The sequence below is a fragment of the Entelurus aequoreus genome, linkage group LG09, assembly GCF_033978785.1.
Source record: "Entelurus aequoreus isolate RoL-2023_Sb linkage group LG09, RoL_Eaeq_v1.1, whole genome shotgun sequence".
In the NCBI taxonomy this organism is placed as follows: domain Eukaryota; kingdom Metazoa; phylum Chordata; class Actinopteri; order Syngnathiformes; family Syngnathidae; genus Entelurus; species Entelurus aequoreus.
The window spans coordinates 10,152,371-10,172,767 of NC_084739.1; the positions used below are offsets into that span (position 1 = coordinate 10,152,371).

The window sequence follows — 20,397 nt, forward strand, 5'->3', positions numbered from 1 at the left end:
AGACTGCTATGCTATCACGTTGGCTACGTTGCTAGGTTAGCTTCTATTTTTTTAGCTTCGCAAAGCTGAATATTATTAATCGTGTATTTACATGTTCAGTCACTGTGAATGTCCATTTCGCGTTCTCGACATTTATTTGAGGCACGATGTCTCATAAAATATGGATATAGGGTTGGTCTAGTAGTGCTTGGAGCTTCAAGCACACCTGTGAAGTGAAAACCATTTCAGGTGACTACCTCTTGAAGCTCATTGAGAGAATGCCATGAGTGTGCAAAACAGTAATCAGAGCAAAGGGTGGCTATTTGGAAGAAACTAGAATATGAAACATGTTTTCAGTTATTTCGCCTTTTTTTTGTTTGTTAAGTACATAACTCCACGTGTGCTCATTCATAGTTTTGATGCCTTCTACAATGTAAATTGTCAGCTTCAAACACTGTTGACATCTATTAAACAAGACAAGAAGCAAGGAATTAAACAGAGACAGAATTAAATTTGGCTCAATTGAGGAGAGACGCGTAGACACTGTACCCTTGGACAGTGTCGTCCCACGCCCCTGACGAAAGATTGTACGCCTCCTCTTTTATTTGGACTTTCCCTGATTACATGGCAACAGCTGTTTCTAAGGGGCGGGGGTCGTAAACAGCCATTGCCTTTGATTAAAACAGTTCAAAGAAGAGGTCCCTGGAGGGGAGTCAGGTCCTGCTTCCTCTTCACATTGTAGATCTCGGGTCAAGACAATATCTTTCTGTTGATTACATGAAAGAAACAGAACACCTTCATGTTGCTTCGCATCCTACACAGTGGAGATTTACAAGCTTGGTAGGATTAAAGACAGCTTTTGTCTTCTCGCCGGGAACTCATGGAAACACAAAGTTTTGTGATAACTTAGATACAATTATTCTGTCATAAATAGTCATGAAAATAAAGAAAACGCATTGAATGAGAAGTGAATTGTATTTATATAGCACTTTTCTCTAGTGACTCAAAGCGCTTTTACATAGTGAAACCCAATATCTGAGTTACATTTTAAACCAGTGTGGGTGGCACTGGGAGCAGGTGGGTAAAGTGTCTTGCCCAAGGACACAACGGCAGTGACTAGGATGGCGGAAGCGGGGATCGAACCTGGAACCCGGCCAACAACGCCCAAACGTTTGGCCTGCACTGTATATTGAGTGAAACGTCATATAATTGTGACAGAATGGCACACGTGTGGGAGACAAATGTGAATATTCATCTCGTGCAAGCATTAGCATATTTACATGGCGTGATATTTTACCTAGTACATGTGGAAATGATGCAATCCTACTCGAATGTATGCAAACCCTGTGATATAAATCTGCTGAAAACGGGCGAGATGGTTCACCCCAACTTGGTGAACAAGCGGGACTTCTTGGACGATGAGTGCCCACCTTAGAGAAAAGGGGCGGGACGGGCATCCATGGCGGCATCGCAGACGGGGGCTGCGGCCTTTGTGTGATCCGTAAGTGGGAGTGAAAGTGGGGCAGGGAGTCTTTTTAATGCGCAAAAAGGGTGCTGCTGGTGTTCTATATGTCCTTTTAATCACGCCCCGTCAGAGTGACAGAGAGCCGCCACAAAGCTAATTCCGCCCCCGTGTCACATGTGATCGTCTTTTACCTCGCAAACGAGCGGCCATAACGACGTCCGCCTGATGGCCCGTTGCACATTTGCAGGGCTGATGTTTGATTGAAATCAATCCGTGTTAATACACGGTGGCGCTTGGGGGGGGTTGGGGGTTAGGTTCCATGTGCAGATACTGGTTTACGTTTATTTCCCCTTTATGTCCAACATATGGACAAAATATAACAGTGATTTTTTTTGTGCTATTGTCTGGTGTGCCGTGGGAAATTATGCAATTTCACCTAATTGGTCCAAAAAATAATTTTTTGCAAATCAATAATCATAATAATGTGCCGTTGTCTAGTGCCTGTGCTGTGTAGAGCTTGGCAGGGTAATCTTGTAATGCTCCATATCAGTAGGTGGCAGCAGGTAGTTCATTGCTTTGTAGAAGTCGGAAGGGTTTGTCGTGATCCCAATATGCAGAGCGCAGCGGGGGACAGCATGCAGGTAAAAAGGTATGTAACGCTTAAAGGCCTACTGAAAGCCACTACTACCGACCACGCAGTCTGATAGTTTATATATCAATGATGAAATCTTAACATTGCAACACATGCCAATACGGCCGGGTTAACTTATAAAGTGACTTTTAAAACTTCCCGGGAAATATCCGGCTGAAACATCGCGGTATGATGACGTATGCGCGTGACGAAGTCAGAGTAACGGAAGTTATGGTACCCGTAGAATCCTATACAAAAAGCTCTGTTTTCATTTCATAATTCCACAGTATTCTGGACATCTTTTGCAATTTGTTTAATGAACAATGAAGGCTGCAAAGAAGACAGTTGTAGGTGGGATCAGTGTATTAGCAGCGGACTACAGCAACACAACCAGGAGGACTTTGTTGGAGCGCTAGCCGCGCTAGCCGGCGACCTCACCTTGACTTCCTACGTCTCCGGGCCGCCAAACGCATCGGGTGAAGTCCTTCGTCCTTCTGCCGATCGCTGGAACGCAGGTGAGCACGGGTGTTGATGAGTAGATGAGGGCTGGCTGGCGTAGGTGGAGAGCTAATGTTTTTAGCATAGCTCTGTGAGGTCCCGTTGCTAAGTTGCTAAGTTAGCTTCAATGGCGTCGTTAGCACAGCATTGTTAACCTTCGCCAGCCTGGAAAGCATTAACCGTGTATTTACATGTCCACGGTTTAATAGTATTGTTGATTTTCTATCCATCCTTCCAGTCAAGGGTTTATTTTTTTGTTTCTATATGCAGTTAAAGCACGATGCTATCACGTTAGCTCATAGCTAAAGCATTTCGCCGATGTATTGTCGTGGAGATAAAAGGCACTGAATGTCCATTTCGCGTTCTCGACTCTCATTTTCAAGAGGATATAGTATCCCAGGTGGTTTAAAATACAAATCTGTGATCCACAATAAAAAAAGGAGAGTGTGGAATCCAATGAGCCAGCTTGTATCTAAGTTACGGTCAGAGTGAAAAAAGATACGTCCATCACTGCCTCTCTAGTCCTTCACTGTAACGTTCCTCATCTACGAATCTTTCATCCTCGCTCAAATTAATGGGGTAATCATCACTTTCTCGGTCCGAATCTCTCTCGCTCCATTGTAAACAACGGGGAATTGCGAGGAATACTAGCTCCTGTGACGTCACGCTACTTCCGGTACAGGCAAGGCTTTTTTTTATCAGCGAGCAAAAGTTGCGAACTTTATCGTCGATTTTCTCTACTAAATCCTTTCCCGTTTAAATAAAAAAATTTCATTTCAGTAGGCCTTTCTTTAAAGGCCTACTGAAATGATTTTTTTTTATTTAAACGGGAATAGCAGATCCATTCTATGTGTCATACTTGATCATTTCGCGATATTGCCATATTTTTGCTGAAAGGATTTAGTAGAGAACGACGATAAAGTTCGCAACTTTTGGTATCTGATAAAAAAAAAAGCCTTGCCCCTACCGGAAGTAGCGTGACGTAGTCAGTTGAAAGTCTCCTCACATTTTCCTATTGTTTTCAACGCAGCTAGAGCGATTCGGACAGAGAAAGCGACGATTACCCCATTAATTTGAGCGAGGATGAAAGATTTGTGGATGAGGAACGTTAGAATGAAGGACTAGAGTGCAGTGCAAGACATGTCTTTTTTCGCTCTGACCGTAACTTAGGTACAAGCTGGCTCATTGGATTCCACACTCTCTCCTTTTTCTATTGTGGATCACGGATTTGTATTTTAAACCACCTCGGATACTATATCCTCTTGAAAATGACAGTCGAGAACGCGAAATGGACATTCACAGTGACTTTTATCCCCACGACAATACATCGACGAAACACTTTAGCTACGGAGCTAACGTGATAGCATCGTGCTTAACTGCATATAGAAACAAAATAAATAAACCCCTGACTGGAAGGATAGACAGAAGATCAACAATACTATTAAACCATGGACATGTAAATACACGGTTAATGCTTTCCAGCCTGGCGAAGGTTAACAAGGCTGTTGCTAACGACGCCATTGAAGCTAACTTAGCAACCGGACCTCACAAAGCTATGCTAAAAACATTAGCTATCCACCTACGCCAGCCAGCCCTCATCTGCTCATCAACACCCGTGCTCACCTGCGTTCCAGCGATCGACGGTGCGACGAAGGACTTCACCCGATCACAGATGCGGTCAGCGAGACGGAGGAAGTCAAGGTGAGTTCGCCGGCTAGCGCGTCTGCTATCCATCTCTGTCCTCCTGGTTGTGTTGCTGCAGCCAGCCGCTAATACACCGATCCCACCTACAAATTTCTTCTTTGTACTCTTCATAGTTCATTAAACAAATTGCAACAGATTCACCAACACAGATGTCCAGAATACTGTGGAATTTTGAAATGAAAACAGAGTTTTTTGTATTGTATTTAATGGGGTACCAATACTTCCATATCAATCGTTGACGTCACGCGCATACGTCATCATATCTAGATGTTTTCAACCGGAAGAACCGAAAATAGCACTTTATAAGTTAACCGGGCCGTATTGGCATGTGTTGCAATGTTAATATTTCATCATTGATATATAAACTATCAGACTGCGTGGTCGGTAGTAGTGGCTTTCAGTAGGCCTTTAAACCAGGGGTGTCCAAACTTTTTCCACTGAGGGCCGCACACTGAAAAATCAAAGCAAGCGGGGGCCATTTTGATATTTTTTATTTTAAAAACCAATACAATATATGTATAAAAAATATACATTAAGGCCTCCACTCAGGCTTGATCCCCAAAGGGTTTTGGTCCAAAAAATATTTAAAATGTGTCATTATTCAGTATTATTATCTCTAGATCAACATTAGGTCTATCTGTCAATATAAAGTTTTTAAAGATTTAAGTCGTATGCTCTTTTTGTCAAAGAAAACCCTGTTTTTTTATGGAAAAAAAACACAAAATATGCAATATTTTCACCCAATAAAATTTTTGAGAGGAATATTTCAGATTATATAATAATTGGAGCCTTAAAAAGGTCAATAACTCATAACATTATTGATTTTAATTCATTATTATTTTTTGAGCAATGACACTTAAAAACAAATCACACAAAAATTATTGGGGAACCAAAAGGGTCCTACTCATTAAAGTGTTAAAAAATAAATTATACATTTTTTTTTTACTGTTTACTTTTAACACGATAATCCGTCAATTATACGTTGTATTGTTGTTTATGTTTTTTGTTTGTTCTTTAAAAAAATAAAAAAAAAAAGCTCAATTTTTTATATGGCAAACACAAAATATGCAATATTTTCCCCAAAAAATATCTCAAAGTGCAATATTTAATGTGACGTAATTGGAGCCTTGGATAGGTCAATAATTCATAATAACATTGATTTTGATTCATTGATATTTTTTAAAGAAAGAAACAGCAGCTTTGTGTTATTAGTGTTATTTGTGTTATTATTTGTGTTTTTTTTTGTTTTTTGGTTTTTTTTTTTATATTGTCTCTGTATTGGTTTTCTATTCATTTATTCTTTGTTTTATTCAGTCATTGGTGTAGCATAATATTGTTTTTAATATTGTTTTTAATATTGTTTTTAATATTGTTTTTAATATTGTTTTTAATATTGTTTTTAACATGGCTGTGCAGCACTTTGGAAACATTCTTCTTGTGTAAATGTGCTATATAAATAAAGTGCATTGGATTGATTGGATTAAACATTGCAACATTTTCTTGTTACATTTCACCTGTTTGGTCTTTTATACCACTTTTTATGTTTTACATTTTTTTAATCATATTTTAAAATGGGCCGTGGGGCCATTCAAAAATGACCTGCGGGCCGCAAATGGCCCCCGGGCCGCACTTTGGACATCCCTGGCCGCACTTTGGACATCCCTGGCTTAAACCAAAAATGAACAAAAGGCAAGTCCCGCTAGGAAAAGGCACTGAAGCATAGGGATGGCTATGTAAAACGGAAGTAAAACTGAACTGGCTACAAAGTCAACAAAAACTGAATTTTATATTACTACTTTGAACTGTTTTATATTTAGATTTTTTTACTCTGAAAAGCGCTATAACAAATAAAATGTATTATTATTATTATTATTATCTATTAAACAGACAAGAAGCAAGGAATCATGCAGAGACAGAGTTAAATGTTACTCATGAGGAGAGACGTATTGGGCTGTACACTTAGTTACAGATCCAACCTACGCTCCAAGGTACAGTCCCTCGTGCTCCTCTATTTATTTCGGAGGTCCCTGGTTACATCACTGAGGCTTCTTCTGAAGGAAGGGGAGGTAATTTCAGCAGCCCCAGTTAGACACAATATATGATTATTCAGAAAAGGAAATGTGCTGACACTCGTGATATCGCCCTGTCTCTGCTTTGTCTGCGTCGCGGTACTCGATGTTCGCCCTTGGACACAAACACTGATACGAGACGACTCGCAATCCGAGATTGCAAGTTGTCCCTTTGCACAGATAGAAAAGTACAACTTCAGCACAATTGATAATAACTATAGCAACAGCCTTTAAATCATAAGAATTGTGTGATAACTTATACATAATTATTCTAACAAGAATAGATTGCTATTCTTGTTAGAATACTGCAACACACTTCTTGTCGGGATCCCCAGCAAGAACATCCAGAAGCTGCAATACATACAGAATAGTGCTGCTAGGATCCTGATGAGAGTGCGGAAATATGACCATATCACACCAACTCTCAAATCCCTTCACTGGCTTCCTGTTCCACTCAGGATTGAATTCAAAGTCTCCCTACTAACCCACCAGTGCCTCCATGGAAATGCCCCCCCTCTACCTCAAAAAACTATTCACCCCCAAATCCTCCTCCAACCTCCGAGGACAAAGCTACGAACAATGGGAGACCGGGCTTTCTGCTCTGTGGAACGCTATCCCTGACCACCTGAGGGCACCACAGACTGTGGATGCTTTTTTTAAATGTATTTATTTATTTATTTATTTATTTACTTTAAATACACTGTAGCACTTTGAGGTTGTTTACTCAATGTAAAGTGCTTTTTACAAATAAAAATCTATTATTAACAAAGCCCGGGCCTTAATTTGCCCAGGTCTGTCCTAGACTCAGAGGGTCGCCAGGAACGCGGCACTCTCCACTTCTCCCAAGAATCTGTCATGTTCATTTAGGGTATGCAGGTTACCCCCAAAACTAATAGATCATGTCAATTTCTTTGAGAGGCAGCTGATCAATTCTGGCAGCGCCAAAAGAGGCTGCAAGAAAAATTAAGACAAGACCAAATAAAGACGCGAGCAGGAGAGGAAAAGGGAAATGAGTTCCTATCCAAATCCTAAACTTCATGCTGAGCGATTAACAGAAGACTGTGCTGTGAACTGACAGGGAGGGCATGGCAATATATCCAGTGGGTATTAAAATATTAGAATATTACTTGATTTCACAGTCGCACATGATTGCCACAACATTAGCCAGCGATGAGATCATCAGTCAAACACGTATTAATAAAGCATGAGATTAGCCACTAGTCTCAAACTCAAACAGGAAGCATCATTTACTGACTTTTAAACAACAAAATTAATTAAGCATTTCACCGGCGACAGGCGGGGGGATTTATTTATTTTTTTACAAATCCGAAGTGAAATACGAGATGCTCATCCTTTTTTATTCACGCCAGTCCTGTTTAATGAATGACTGGAAGATTGCTGCCGCCATTAATCACGGCGTCTGCCGCTGATTGAAGAGGCTAATATGAACAGGAATACCAATGAGCGCAAAATAAATAAATAAAAATAACGGGTAGAAGAACTCAAGTGCGTCGAGACACCCGAATGCGGCGCGGAATCCAAAGGCAATCTCGTCTTTAGACGAGGAATGAACGCATTTCAAAAACTGAAATCTAAGTAAGATTAAATATCTCAAATAAGGGTGATATGGGCGGCATAGCTCGGTTGGTAGAGTGGCCGTGCCAGCAACTTGAGGGTTCCAGGTTCGATTCCCGCTTCCGCCATCCTAGTCACTGCCGTTGTGTCCTTGGGCAAGACACTTTACCCACCTGTTCCCAGTGCCACCCACACTGGTTTAAATGTAACTTAGATATTGGGTTTCACTATGTAAAGCGCTTTGAGTCACTAGAGAAAAGCGCTATATAAGTATAATTCACTTCACTTCACTTATTTGCTTATTTTCTGTTTGATAAGATCATTCTTTTCACCAGGGCCGGCCCGTGGCATAGGCCGTATAGGCAAATGCTAAGGGCGCCGTCCATCAGGGGGCGCCACGCAAGTGCCACAAATGTTGGAGAAAAAAAAAGAAAAAAGTTGGTACTATTATTTCTAAATACAAACAATAATCCCACGTTAATTAAAATGCAAAGTAAAGCCTATTTAATAGAAATTTTATTTGTTACAACATTACGCCCCCCCCCCCCCCCCCCCCACCGCCGCACGGTGCGCCCCCTCCCTTCCCGTATCATGACTTGACGTCACCACATCAAAAAATCAACAATGGATGTCAAAACGGCCAAAACTGTCAGGTGCCCAGGGAAGAAAAAAGAGAAAAGAGGAGGAGAAACGAGAAAAAGACAGAGGTAGCAGGTAGGTAACGTTAGCCTACATGAAATTATTTGTCTGTTACAGAATGTGATTGTAACCTGGCTTTTTAGCATTAAGCTAATGTTACATGATTCGGCAATTGCTAATCAATAAATAGCTAGTTCTGTTTTAACGTCGGGTTAATATTGTGGAGGGGGCTAAATTGTTATGGAAAATAATAATGTAACGTTAGGTAATTACAGTACTCCCACCTTACATTCCTCAGGGACATTTGTATTAGATCTTTTAAGCAGGTGTTTTTTGTTTACATTGTTATTGCCTTCTGGTTAGCTAATGTTTGCCCTGCAGGTAATAGTCACTTTTCCACCCCTTTATATATTAGGTATAGTTGTAAGCCTAGTTGTTCAAGTGCACATCATTAATGTTAATTAAGCAATATCACATGAGAGGGAATGCTGTTTTTTAATTTGAGCACTGCTGTGGTTCGGTTAAAGATAATCATAACATATCATTCTCATATAATATGTTAATTTGCTTTCTTTAAGTAAAAAAAAAGGTCAAAGACAAAGCTATTCGGTTTCTTGTGCGTATATAAACTTCACTGTCGATGTGTGGGGGGGGGGCGCCACCTAAAATCTTGCCTAGGGCGCCAGATTGGTTAGGGCCAGGCCTGCTTCTCACTAAGCAGATTTTATGTTAGAGTGTTTTACTTGTTTTAAGTGTTTTGGTCCTAAATGATCTCAGTAAGATATTACAGCTTGTTGCTGAGATTTGATGACCTATATTGAGTAAAACATGCTTGAAACTAGAATATCAAGTGTTGCAAAGCTGTGTCATCAACACTCACAAGTATAAAACTACTTTTTGAAAGTAATAATTTCTTACTTAAAGCATGAAAAAAAAGATCATGATGCCGAGCGTATATCATTATGTCAAGATAATGGTGTCAGAATAATTGTATCTAAGTTATCACAAAACTTTGTGTTGCCATGAGTGCCCGGCGAGAGGACAAAAGCTGTCTTTGATCCTACCCATCAAAAGGCTTGTAAAATTCCACTGTGTAGGATGGGAAGCAACATGAAGGCGTCGGTTTCTTTGATGTATTGTAATCCACAGAAAGATTTTGTCTACAAAGTGGAGAGGAAGCAGGACCGGCCCAAGCTCCAGGGACCTTTTCTGTGAACTGTTTTACGACCTTTTCTTTGAACTGTTTTGTAACTAAAGGCAGTGGCTGTTTACGACCCCACTCCCTTAGAAACAGCTGTTGCCATGTACCGTATTTTTCGGACTATAAGTCGCAGTTTTTTTCATAGTTTGGCCGGGGGGTGCGACTTATACCCAGGAGCGACTTGTGTGTGAAATTATTAAGACATTAGCGTAAAATATCAAATAATATTATTTAGCTCATTCACGTAAGAGACTAGACGTATAAGATTTCATGGGATTTAGCGATTAGGAGTGACAGATTGTTTGGTAAACGTATAGCATGTTCTATATGTTATAGTTATTTGAATGACTCTTACCATAATATGTTACGTTAACATACCAGGCACGTTCTCAGTTGGTTATTTATGCCTCATATAACGTACACTTATTCAGCCTGTTGTTCACTATTCTTTATTTATTTTAAATTGCCTTTCAAATGTCTATTCTTGGTGTTGGCTTTTATCAAATAAATTTCCCCCAAAAAATGCAACTTATATATGTTTTTTTTCTTCTTTATTATGAATTTTCGGCCTGTGCGATTTATACTCCGGAGCGATTTATACTCCGAAAAATATGGTAATCAGGGAAAGTCCAAATAAAAGAGGAGGCGTACAATCTTCCGTCAGAGCGTGGTGACACTGTGCAAGGTTACAGGTGTACGCGTTTCTCCTCATTGAGCCACATTTAATTCTGTCTCTGTTTAATTCCTTGCTTCTTGTCTTGTTTAATAGATGTCATCAGGGTTTGAACCTGACAAACGGCACTAGCATTTACTTAATTTAAGAATTTTTTTTAACATATTGAGCAAAAGGTCTCTTTTTTTTTCTACCAAGAAAAGTGCACTTGTTATTAGTGACAATATACTTATTTTAAGGTATTTTGGGGTTCATTGAGGTTAGCTAATTTTACTTGTTTTGGAAAGTCTTGACAAGCTGAATTTTTTTGTTCTATTGGCAGATAATTTTGCTTAGTTCAAATAAAATACCCCTCATTTTTGTTTTTTGTTTTTCTTGTTTTTTGAACACTGACTTTTTGCAGTGTGATGGGTAATACGCTCCATTATAGCGCCGCCGTGAAGGGTGACTGGGAGTCAGGCTGCGATTGAAAAAGTATGCAAATGAGTCACGGTGGTGCTTTTGGAACCAGGCGTGGCGCAAAAGTCAAATCCAAAATAAAAATGATTCTCCGGTGATTGAAGTAACGTGGACAGGCCTCTTCACTCGAGGGGGTTGTTCATGAATCGAATCCGTGGATTTTGTTCCACTTGTGGTGATCGAGGGGAAGATAGCATCAGAAGATGAAATTGTCATTTTCTCTCCAATTTATTCCAGTTAGTCTGGAAGCCAATTTCCAGCCCGATATTAAGCATATGAAAAGATGATGGGCAGACCTAAAGGCTTCTGTGCCTAATGATTAATTTTTTAAAAAAGCATATCAATTAGAGACTAAAAACGCTGTTCATGTATTAGTTTGACGCAAAACACATGCAGATAAGACGTGATGACGGATGTTTTTTGGGGGGGTTTTTTGCATTCTAAATATTAAATAAATGCGATCAAAAGCCCGCTAACAATGCAGCTCGTGGCAAATCCGCCTACAAATCCCTTAAAAAACATCCAAACACCTCCATTAGTGTTTTATATACATGATTAAGTATATATGCAATGTAGTAACAGGCACATTTATAACAACATTTAATATTTACGTATTTTGATCATTTTAAAGCATACACGTGGCATCACAATGTTTGTTGTTTTTTTTCTTCATCACTGATTATTACTCACTGCAGACTTTATGAGAGCCAACAAACATAATAACACATCACTTACTGTACAGGGTCTGCTGTCATCATGATGCCGACTGCTGGGATGTTCATATATTCCCATTTGACTCATAATCCTCACAAAGAAACCGGGTGAGCGTCTTTTCGTGTCGTTCTGGCCATTTTCAGGTCTTAAATGGCTGTCAAAGTCTACCAACTTGTCGGAATACCTACTCAGACTTCTTCTGTCCAGGTGAGAGGCATGATTTATGATCGAGGATAAACTTCCAGGGAGGCGAGGAAGCAGCAGACCACTCGATGATGTAAACATAATGAGACACGGAATTGATCATGTCGCCGCTATAAATAGTTTGTCTGCGTTAGCGTTTATAATAACAATATCACTGAATACTTAGTTATTATTCTAGTCACGAAATGTAAATGGAGTATTGTTGGCGCTTTTTGAATGGTTGTTTAATGGATTTTATGGGCAGAATAGAGGAGCTCCCATTGGCTTGTATTTACGTTTATTTCATATATAGAACGCATTAAATGTCTTTCGTAATGATTGTGAACGATAGGCAAAATTCCCCAAAAAGTGCAGTTCCCCTTTAAAGGCCTACTGAAAGCCACTACTACCGACCACGCAGTCTGATAGTTTATATATCAATGATGAAATCTTAACATTGCAACACATGCCAATACGGCCGGGTTAGATTAGTAAAGTGCAATTTTAAATTTCCCGCAAAATATCCTGCTGAAAACGTCTCGGTATGATGACGTTTGCGCGTGACGTCACGGATTGTAGCGGACATTTTGGGACAGCATTGTGGCCAGCTATTAAGTCGTCTGATTTCATCGCAAAATTCCACAGTATTCTGGACATCTGTGTTGGTGAATCTTTTGCAATTTGTTTAATGAACAATGAAGACAGCAAAGAAGAAAGCTGTAGGTGGGAAGCGGTGTATTAGCGGCCGGCTGCAGCAACACAAACACGTAGCGGCTACGTCGTAGCCGGTGTTTCATTGTTTACATTCCCGAAATATGACAGTCAAGCTTTACCATTGGCCTGTGGAGAACTGGGACAACATAGACTCTTACCAGGAGGACTTTGAGTTGGATACACATTGGCCTGTGGAGAACTGGGACAACAGAGACTCTTACCAGGAGGACTTTGAGTTGGATACGCGCTACCGTGAGTACGCAGCTGCGGCTTCCAAACATTTGATCGCTTGCCCGTACGTGCGTGCCGCTATGTGCATGTCACGTACGTAACTTTGGGGAAATATATGTGCTGTATGAACTTTGCGGAGGTGAACGGTACTTTGGGCTGTGGGATTGAGTGTGTTGTGCGGGTGTTTGATTTGTATTGGCGGGTTATATGGACGGGAGGGGGGAGGTGTTTGTTATGCGGGATTAATTTGTGGCATATTAAATATAAACCTGGTTGTGTTGTGGCTAATAGAGTATATATATGTCTTGTGTTTATTTACTGTTTTAGTCATTCCCAGCTGAATATCAGGTCCCACCCGCCTCTCACAGCATCTTCCCTATCTGAATCGCTTCCACTGCCCTCTAGTCCTTCACTCTCACTTTCCTCATCCACAAATCTTTCATCCTCGCTCAAATTAATGGGGTAATCGTCGCTTTCTCGGTCCAAATCGCTCTCGCTGCTTGTGGCCATGATTGTAAACAATGTGCAGATGTGAGGAGCTCCACAACCTGTGACGTCACGCTACTTCCGGTACAGGCAAAAGTTGCGAACTTTATCGTCGATGTTCTCTACTAAATCCTTTCAGCAAAAATATGGCAATATCGCGAAATGATCAAGTATGACACATGGAATGGACCTGCTATCCCCGTTTAAATAAGAAAATCTCATTTCAGTAGGCCTTTAAAAGCCAAGATAAGCAAGCCCACGTAAAGCAAATTAAAGGCCTACTGAAAGCCACTACTACCGACCACGCAGTCTGATAGTTTATATATCAATGATGAAATCTTAACATTGCAACACATGCCAATACGGCCGGGTTAACTTATAAAGTGCAATTTTAAACTTCCCAGGAAACTTCCGCTTGAAAACGTATATATGATGACGTGTGCGCGTAATGTCACGAGGTCAAGGGAAGTGTTTGGACCCAATTCAAATACCTCTGTTTTCTTCGACAAAATTCCACAGTATTCTGGACATCTGTGTTGGTGAATCTTTTGCAATTTGTTTAATGGACAATGGAGACTGCAAAGAAGAAAGTTGTAGGTGCGATCGGTGAAGCGGCGGACTACAGCAACACCAACACCCGGAGGTTGTGTTGTGTTTTGAGCAGGATAGCAGACGCACTACGGTGAGTAAGCCCGCCGCCGCATCTAAGTTAGCTTCTATTTTTTTAGCTTTGAAAAGCTGAATATTATTAATCGTGTTTTTACATGTTCATGGTTTAATAGTATTTTTGATCTTCTGTCTATCCGTCCAGTCAGGGTTTTGTTTAATTTAGTTTCTATCTGCATTTGAGACTGCTATGCTATCACGTTGGCTACGTAGCTAGGTTAGCTTCTATTTTTTTAGCTTCGAAAAGCTGAATATTATTAATCGTGTATTTACATGTTCATGGTTTAATAGTATTTTTGATCTTCTGTCTATCCGTCCAGTCAGGGTTTTTTTTTATTTAGTTTGTATCTGCATTTGAGACTGATGCTATCACGTTGGCTACGTTTCTAGGTTAGCTTCTATTTTTTTAGCTTCGCAAAGCTGAATATTATTAATCGTGTATTTACATGTTCATGGTTTAATAGTATTTTTGATCTTCTGTCTATCCGTCCAGTCAGGTTTTTTTTTAATTTAGTTTGTATCTGCATTTGAGACTGCTATGCTATCACGTTGGCTACGTAGCTAGGTTAGCTTCTATTTTTTTAGCTTCGAAAAGCTGAATATTATTAATCGTGTATTTACATGTTCAGTCACTGTGAATGTCCATTTCGCGTTGTCGACTCTCATTTTCAAGAGGATATAGTATCTGAGATGGTTTAAAATACAAATCCGTGATCCACAATAGAAAAAGGAGAGTGTGGAATCCAATGAGCCAGCTTGTACCTAAGTTACGGTCAGAGCGAAAAAAGATACGTCCATCACTGCCTCTCAAGTCCTTCACTGTAACGTTCCTCATCTACGAATCTTTCATCCTCGCTCTAATTAATTGGGTAATCGTCACTTTCTCGGTCCGAATCTCTCTCGCTCCATTGTAAACAACGGGGAATTGTGAGGAATACTAGCTCCTGTGACGTCACGCTACTTCCGGTACAGGCAAGGCTTTTTTTTATCAGCGAGCAAAAGTTGCGAACTTTATCGTCGATTTTCTCTACTAAATCCTTTCAGCAAAAATATGGCAATATCGCGAAATGATCAAGTATGACACATAGAATGGATCTGCTATTCCCGTTTAAATAAAAAAATGTCATTTCAGTAGGCCTTTAAAGGTTACATATAGCTATGGCTGTCAAAGTTACCGCGTTAACTCATGCGATTAATCAGAAAACATTATTGCATAAATCATGTATAAAGCAGATTAGTTGAGCAATTTAATTTTGACCGCACATTAGCGAAGCGCCATACCACTGATATTCCTTCCGATACGATACCGAGTAAAACTCGGGGTGGTGTCTGCGATACCGATCCGATACTTTGTGCATATATACAGGATGTGTTTGGTAAGATATAAAAAGTAGTTTATTTCAATTGTTGCTGCTAATGATATAAAATCCCAGGGCGAAACAAACGATGGAGTTATTCTGCACTGAATGGGTTATTTTATTCATATTCAACTCTGTATGTCGTGTCTCCAAGTAGCCCAAAGGAATTTATACACTTGCTGAGAGACTCATTTTAGTTGCCAGTCATTTTCTTAAATACACAAAGTTTTCAATGGCTGTTTTATTGCAATGGCAATGTGTAATTTAATGACACCTACATTATGAACTATTCGGGAAACTTCAATAAATCTATGCCTTTTTTTGCCGATGTGAGATTAGTGTCGTGTCATATACTCTATATATTAAATAGATATTAAATATATAATATTTCTCACCAATCATTTCTCATTTGGACACGATCTCAATGATTTAGTGACATTACACTGTGTTCCTGTGAATGATATACACTATCAGGAGTAGCTAATATATATAAAGTAAGGATATTTTGATTTGAGAATCGATATTAGAGCAAAAAGATTTGGGATCGGCGATATCACTATCAACATCACTATCGCACATGCTAGTTTACCTTAAAAATGGCTGAGTAGGCTGCTTTACCGTCAGTGATGGGACCAACGCATACTAGAGATGTCCCGATCCCGATCATGGGATTGGACCTGGGCCGATATTTGACATTTTAACTCATTTTTACCCCAGCTTTGATTCCGTGGTAAATAAACAACTTTTTTTTTCTAAGTATCATTATCACTGGAGGACCAGAAGAAAAGGAATGGCTATGTTGCATTCTGGCATGGTATAGGTGTTTGTCATTCCAAAAATGTGGAGGACAGCAGGCAGCTTGCAGGTAAGATGAGTATTTATTCCAATAACAAGGCAAAATACAAAAGGTGGATTCGCTGGGAAGCGGATCTGGGGCTTAAGGCAAAAACGTGGATCACTTATGTGTTTGACTGAATGTTTATTGAGTATTTTTATGTGTAAACATTGAAATGCCCGTACAGCACTTAAAACCTTTAGCATATCTGTATGTGGAACTAAATTATGGAATGGATTAACCCAAGAAATCAAACAAAGCACCAATATGAATTATGATGAACATCCTGAACCTTTTTTTTGTTTCTTTTTTTTTTTAGATAAATATTATTTATGTATTTAATATTTGTTTACTTACTATGGTATATTATTTATTTATTATGTATTCGCTGTTCTGTTACAGATAACAAGGAAATGGGATAGAATTGCTATGGTATGAAAAGGGGTAGGATTAAATAAGCTCAGCTTCTTCCTACTCCTTTTCGGAGGTGCTGTAATGAAACAACTGCAAATATGTGATGCATTTACATTGTATCGCATGCACGTTCCAAATAAACTGGAACTGAACTGAACTGTATTTACTTATAATTACTTTTATTTTGTCGTCCCATTCTATTGCTGTTACTTTTTGCATTGTTGGTATTGTCTATTATAGTTTATTCATTATTTATTCCTCTTTTTTGGTTTTAGTGATCTTTTCCTCTTGTAATTGAGCTACTGTGTCAAACAATTTACCTCGGTCTGTATGTGCCCATATATGTCTATTATGCAATCTATTTAAATGGGAAACATGTCTTATTGTAACAAATATTTGTAAGAAATTCAAATGTAATTAAAGCTGCAAGCAGCGTTGGTCGGGTCCGCATTTTGGCAGGTGCTAGTCCTAGGTGTCCCAACACTTTTGTCCAGTGGTAGTCCTGAGTGAGACCTACATAGAGGTTTTTGTTTCGTGTCTCTACGATATTCGTACTGGGAGTTAGAGGAAGTTGTGTCCGTGTCTTTTTCCTAGGTGTTGCGGCACAGTGGTTGTTTTCTTTGAAGGTGTGTAAAATCACAGCAGCGGAGCAGCTTTAGTGGTCCTAATTCCATTTCACATTGTCATTATAGGGTCTTGTGTGTAGAAATTTGAGGACAAAAAAGAAATAATTCAATTTCACATTGTCATTAACAGCAGCGGAGCAACTTTAGTGCTGCGGGTCTTTGAAGGCACGTAAAATCAAAACGGTAGCACGAATCTAAACGCTGTCGTCAACTTTTAATCAGAAGGGTTCAATGTCTCTCCTGTGGTAGTTTGAAGCCGAAACGACAAACGCGCTCAGAGGAGATCATGTTTGATGTTTGGTGACCGGTTTTAACAAAAATTTAGTTTTGAAGGAGGGATTGCAAACTTCCTGTTGATTTTTGCTGAAGGATGTCAATCTATGAAATGTAGGTCTAGGTGAGACCTACATATAGGTATTTGTTTCATGTCTCCTACCGGAAGTTACAAGCAGTTTTGTCTGAGTTTTCCTCTGAGAAGCAGTTTTGTCTCTGTTTTATTCAAAAATTGCGCTAGAGCGCAATTTTGAGTTTTGGGGTTCGGTTCTTTTTTTAGATCACAATTTCCACCAGTCTCGATGTGTGTGAGAAGTTTGGTGAGTTTTGAAGTATTTTAAGGGGGTGAAATTACAGCTCAAAGAGGCAAAAATGAGTGTTTTTAGTACATTTTTGTCTTAAATGGGAAATTGCCAACTTCCTGTTGGTTTTTGCCCGAGGATGTGTCATTATGAGTTGTAGGTCTGAGTGAGACCTACATACAGGTTTTTGTTTCATGTCTCTACGACCTTCCTAGTGGGAGTTACAGGCAGTTTGTTTTTGTTTTTTCCTAGGGGGCGCTAGAGCGCAATTTTGATTTTTGGGGTTTGGTTTTTTGACTAAAGTGTGCTGTACCAGTTTTTGTATGTGTGTAAAAAATTTGGTGAGTTTTGAAGCATGTTAAGGGGTAATAAAACCTTACAATAACAATAGGTTCCTTTGTACCTGTACAAATATACAGGGTACAGGGCGGACCCTAATTATTTACCAAGCCTCTATATAATGAGTCAGATTTATTTATTTATTTATTTTTTAAACCAAGTCTCACCTCTAATTTGAATATTATTTGGTTGTAATTAGCGTTCATTTTGATGCAAGGTAGGAACCTTTGTGTCGGACTGTGTTCCCCGGTGGGAATGATAATGGTGTGACAATGTAATGGCAACAACGTGGTGTCGGTCTCATTCAGTTAAATACTGCAGTCTAGACGGTCAAGTTACATAAACAAGTCATATATATGAATTCATGAATTAATATCATGTTAAGAGGCAGTACTTACTTTAATTATAGTTAGTCGATAGGTGGGTAATCATCAGCACAAACGTCCGGAAATGACCACGTCACGGAGCCAGTCGGTGTCCGGCGTGGAAAAGTGACATTTATAATGAGGTACGTATTCTACTTGTGTTGCTTAATATTACAGTTTTTTTTTATAAGGGAAGGAAATGAGTAAAGCATCGTTACTGAACAGTGACGTGAAAAAAAAACTCCCCGTCGGGGAATCGAACCCCGGTCTTCCGCGTGACAGGCGGAGATACTGTCCACTATACTAACGAGGAGGGCGATATGTACCGCATATATTCACCCATTAAACAGCGTCTTTCCGGTTTCTGAAACAAACAGGTTTTTTTTTTAAGTACTATTAAATATAAACGTAGCAACATGAAACTGTCTTTGTGTGACTTTAGTCATTTTTCGGTTGATTTAAACTCTTATTTTATCCATATAGTCATATAAATTAGCGGCACAGTTCTTTTCCCCACTTAAATATTTCATTTTTCATTTTCATTTATTTTTATTTCTTTCATGAAAATGCATATATACAAGCCATATAAAGTTGACACTTTCATTGTTTTTTTTTTCTTCATACATTTCAATGATCAGAAAGGAGCAGATGGAAGAATAATATTCTTATATTTATCTGCCCCCTTTTTAACACAAATTATTTTAGATGACTTTATCACTCTTCCCTCCAACAACACCCGAACTCCAAAATACTTTTAATTTTCGTTTAAGCATTTTCAAAATGACACGTCCAATCAAAATCAAAATCAAATATGACAAATTGTTGATAAATATAATATATATATTATCTTGGTTTCATGCATTTGTTATGCAGTAACTCGAATACCTTTTAATATGCATGAACTGAGTTAAAGTGGGATTTATTTATCGTGGTTCGGTTCAGTTCAGTTTCAGTTTAGTTGGAACATGCATAAAATACATTGTAATGCATCACATATTTCCAGTTGTTTCATTACAGCACGTCCGAAAAGGAGTAGGAAGAAGCTGAGCTTATTTAATCCTACCCCTTTTCATGCCATAGCAATTTTATCCAATTTTCTTGTTCTCTGTAACAGAACAGTGAACAAATAAATAATATAGTGAGCATACAAATATTAAATACATAAATAATATTTGTCTCAATAAAAAAAAAAAATAAATAAATAAATAAAAGGGTTCAAGATGTTCATCATAAATCTAGTTCTGTGTACTTTGTGAACACTTGTAGTTTGAACGGTCTCTTAAACTGAATCATTTCGGTGCTTTGTTTGATTTCTTTGGTTAATCCGTTCCATAATTTAATTCCACATACTGATATACTAAATGTTTGAAGTGTTACGAGCATACACATGTTTTAAATGAGATTTTCCTCTAAGGCTATATTTCTCCTCTTTTGTTGAGAAGAATTGTTGTACATTCTTGGTTATTCATAACAAAGTTATAACAATGGTTTTTTTTGCAAGTTAATTTACAGTCTTAAATGTTTTGAGATATTTGCCAGCACCCCCCGCGACCCCGAAAGGGACAAGCGGTAGAAAATGGATGGATGTCTTTGTCTTTGTCTTATTTACCTTTGACTGTGTTTGAGTGTGACTTTGAATGACCAGACGTCAATAAATATTGATTTTTATTTTGTTTATTGCAGGCACTGATGTTGAAATAATCCTAACATTATGATTTTTCTCGGGTTGGCATAAAGACAAATTGAAGAAAAAAGAGGATTATTATTGACAATATTTCCCCTGTTCGGGAACATTTGTGTTGTTAAAGTATTAGTACCTTCAGTAATAACATTTAAAAGGCTTTTAGGTGATGAAGAGGAATACTTTAATTGCAAACTGTGGAGAATGCATATATTTTTAAGAGGTCTTTCTTTATTCATAGTCATGTTTAAAGCAGCTAATATTTTCCCATTTGTACTCTTTTTGCTTGTATCTTATGTCCGCAAGTAAACTCTGTG

At 38.8% G+C, this 20,397-nt stretch overlaps 2 protein-coding genes and 1 non-coding gene across 3 annotated transcripts in view; 1 reads left to right on the forward strand and 2 right to left on the reverse strand.

The window, feature by feature from the left end:
* The window catches only part of cuedc2 (CUE domain containing 2), a 466,641-nt gene that overhangs the window by 11,475 nt on the left and 434,769 nt on the right, over window positions 1-20,397 (reverse strand). The window lies entirely within an intron of this gene.
* The window catches only part of ppa1b (inorganic pyrophosphatase 1b), a 64,625-nt gene continuing 62,751 nt past the window's right edge, over window positions 18,524-20,397 (forward strand). The window contains exon 1 of the mRNA XM_062058036.1: window positions 18,524-18,542. The gene's annotated coding sequence lies outside the window, so the exon portion shown is untranslated. The remainder of the gene's footprint in view (window positions 18,543-20,397) is intronic.
* On the reverse strand, window positions 18,641-18,712 carry trnad-guc (transfer RNA aspartic acid (anticodon GUC)). The gene has a single exon. It is a non-coding gene; the product is annotated as a tRNA-Asp (tRNA).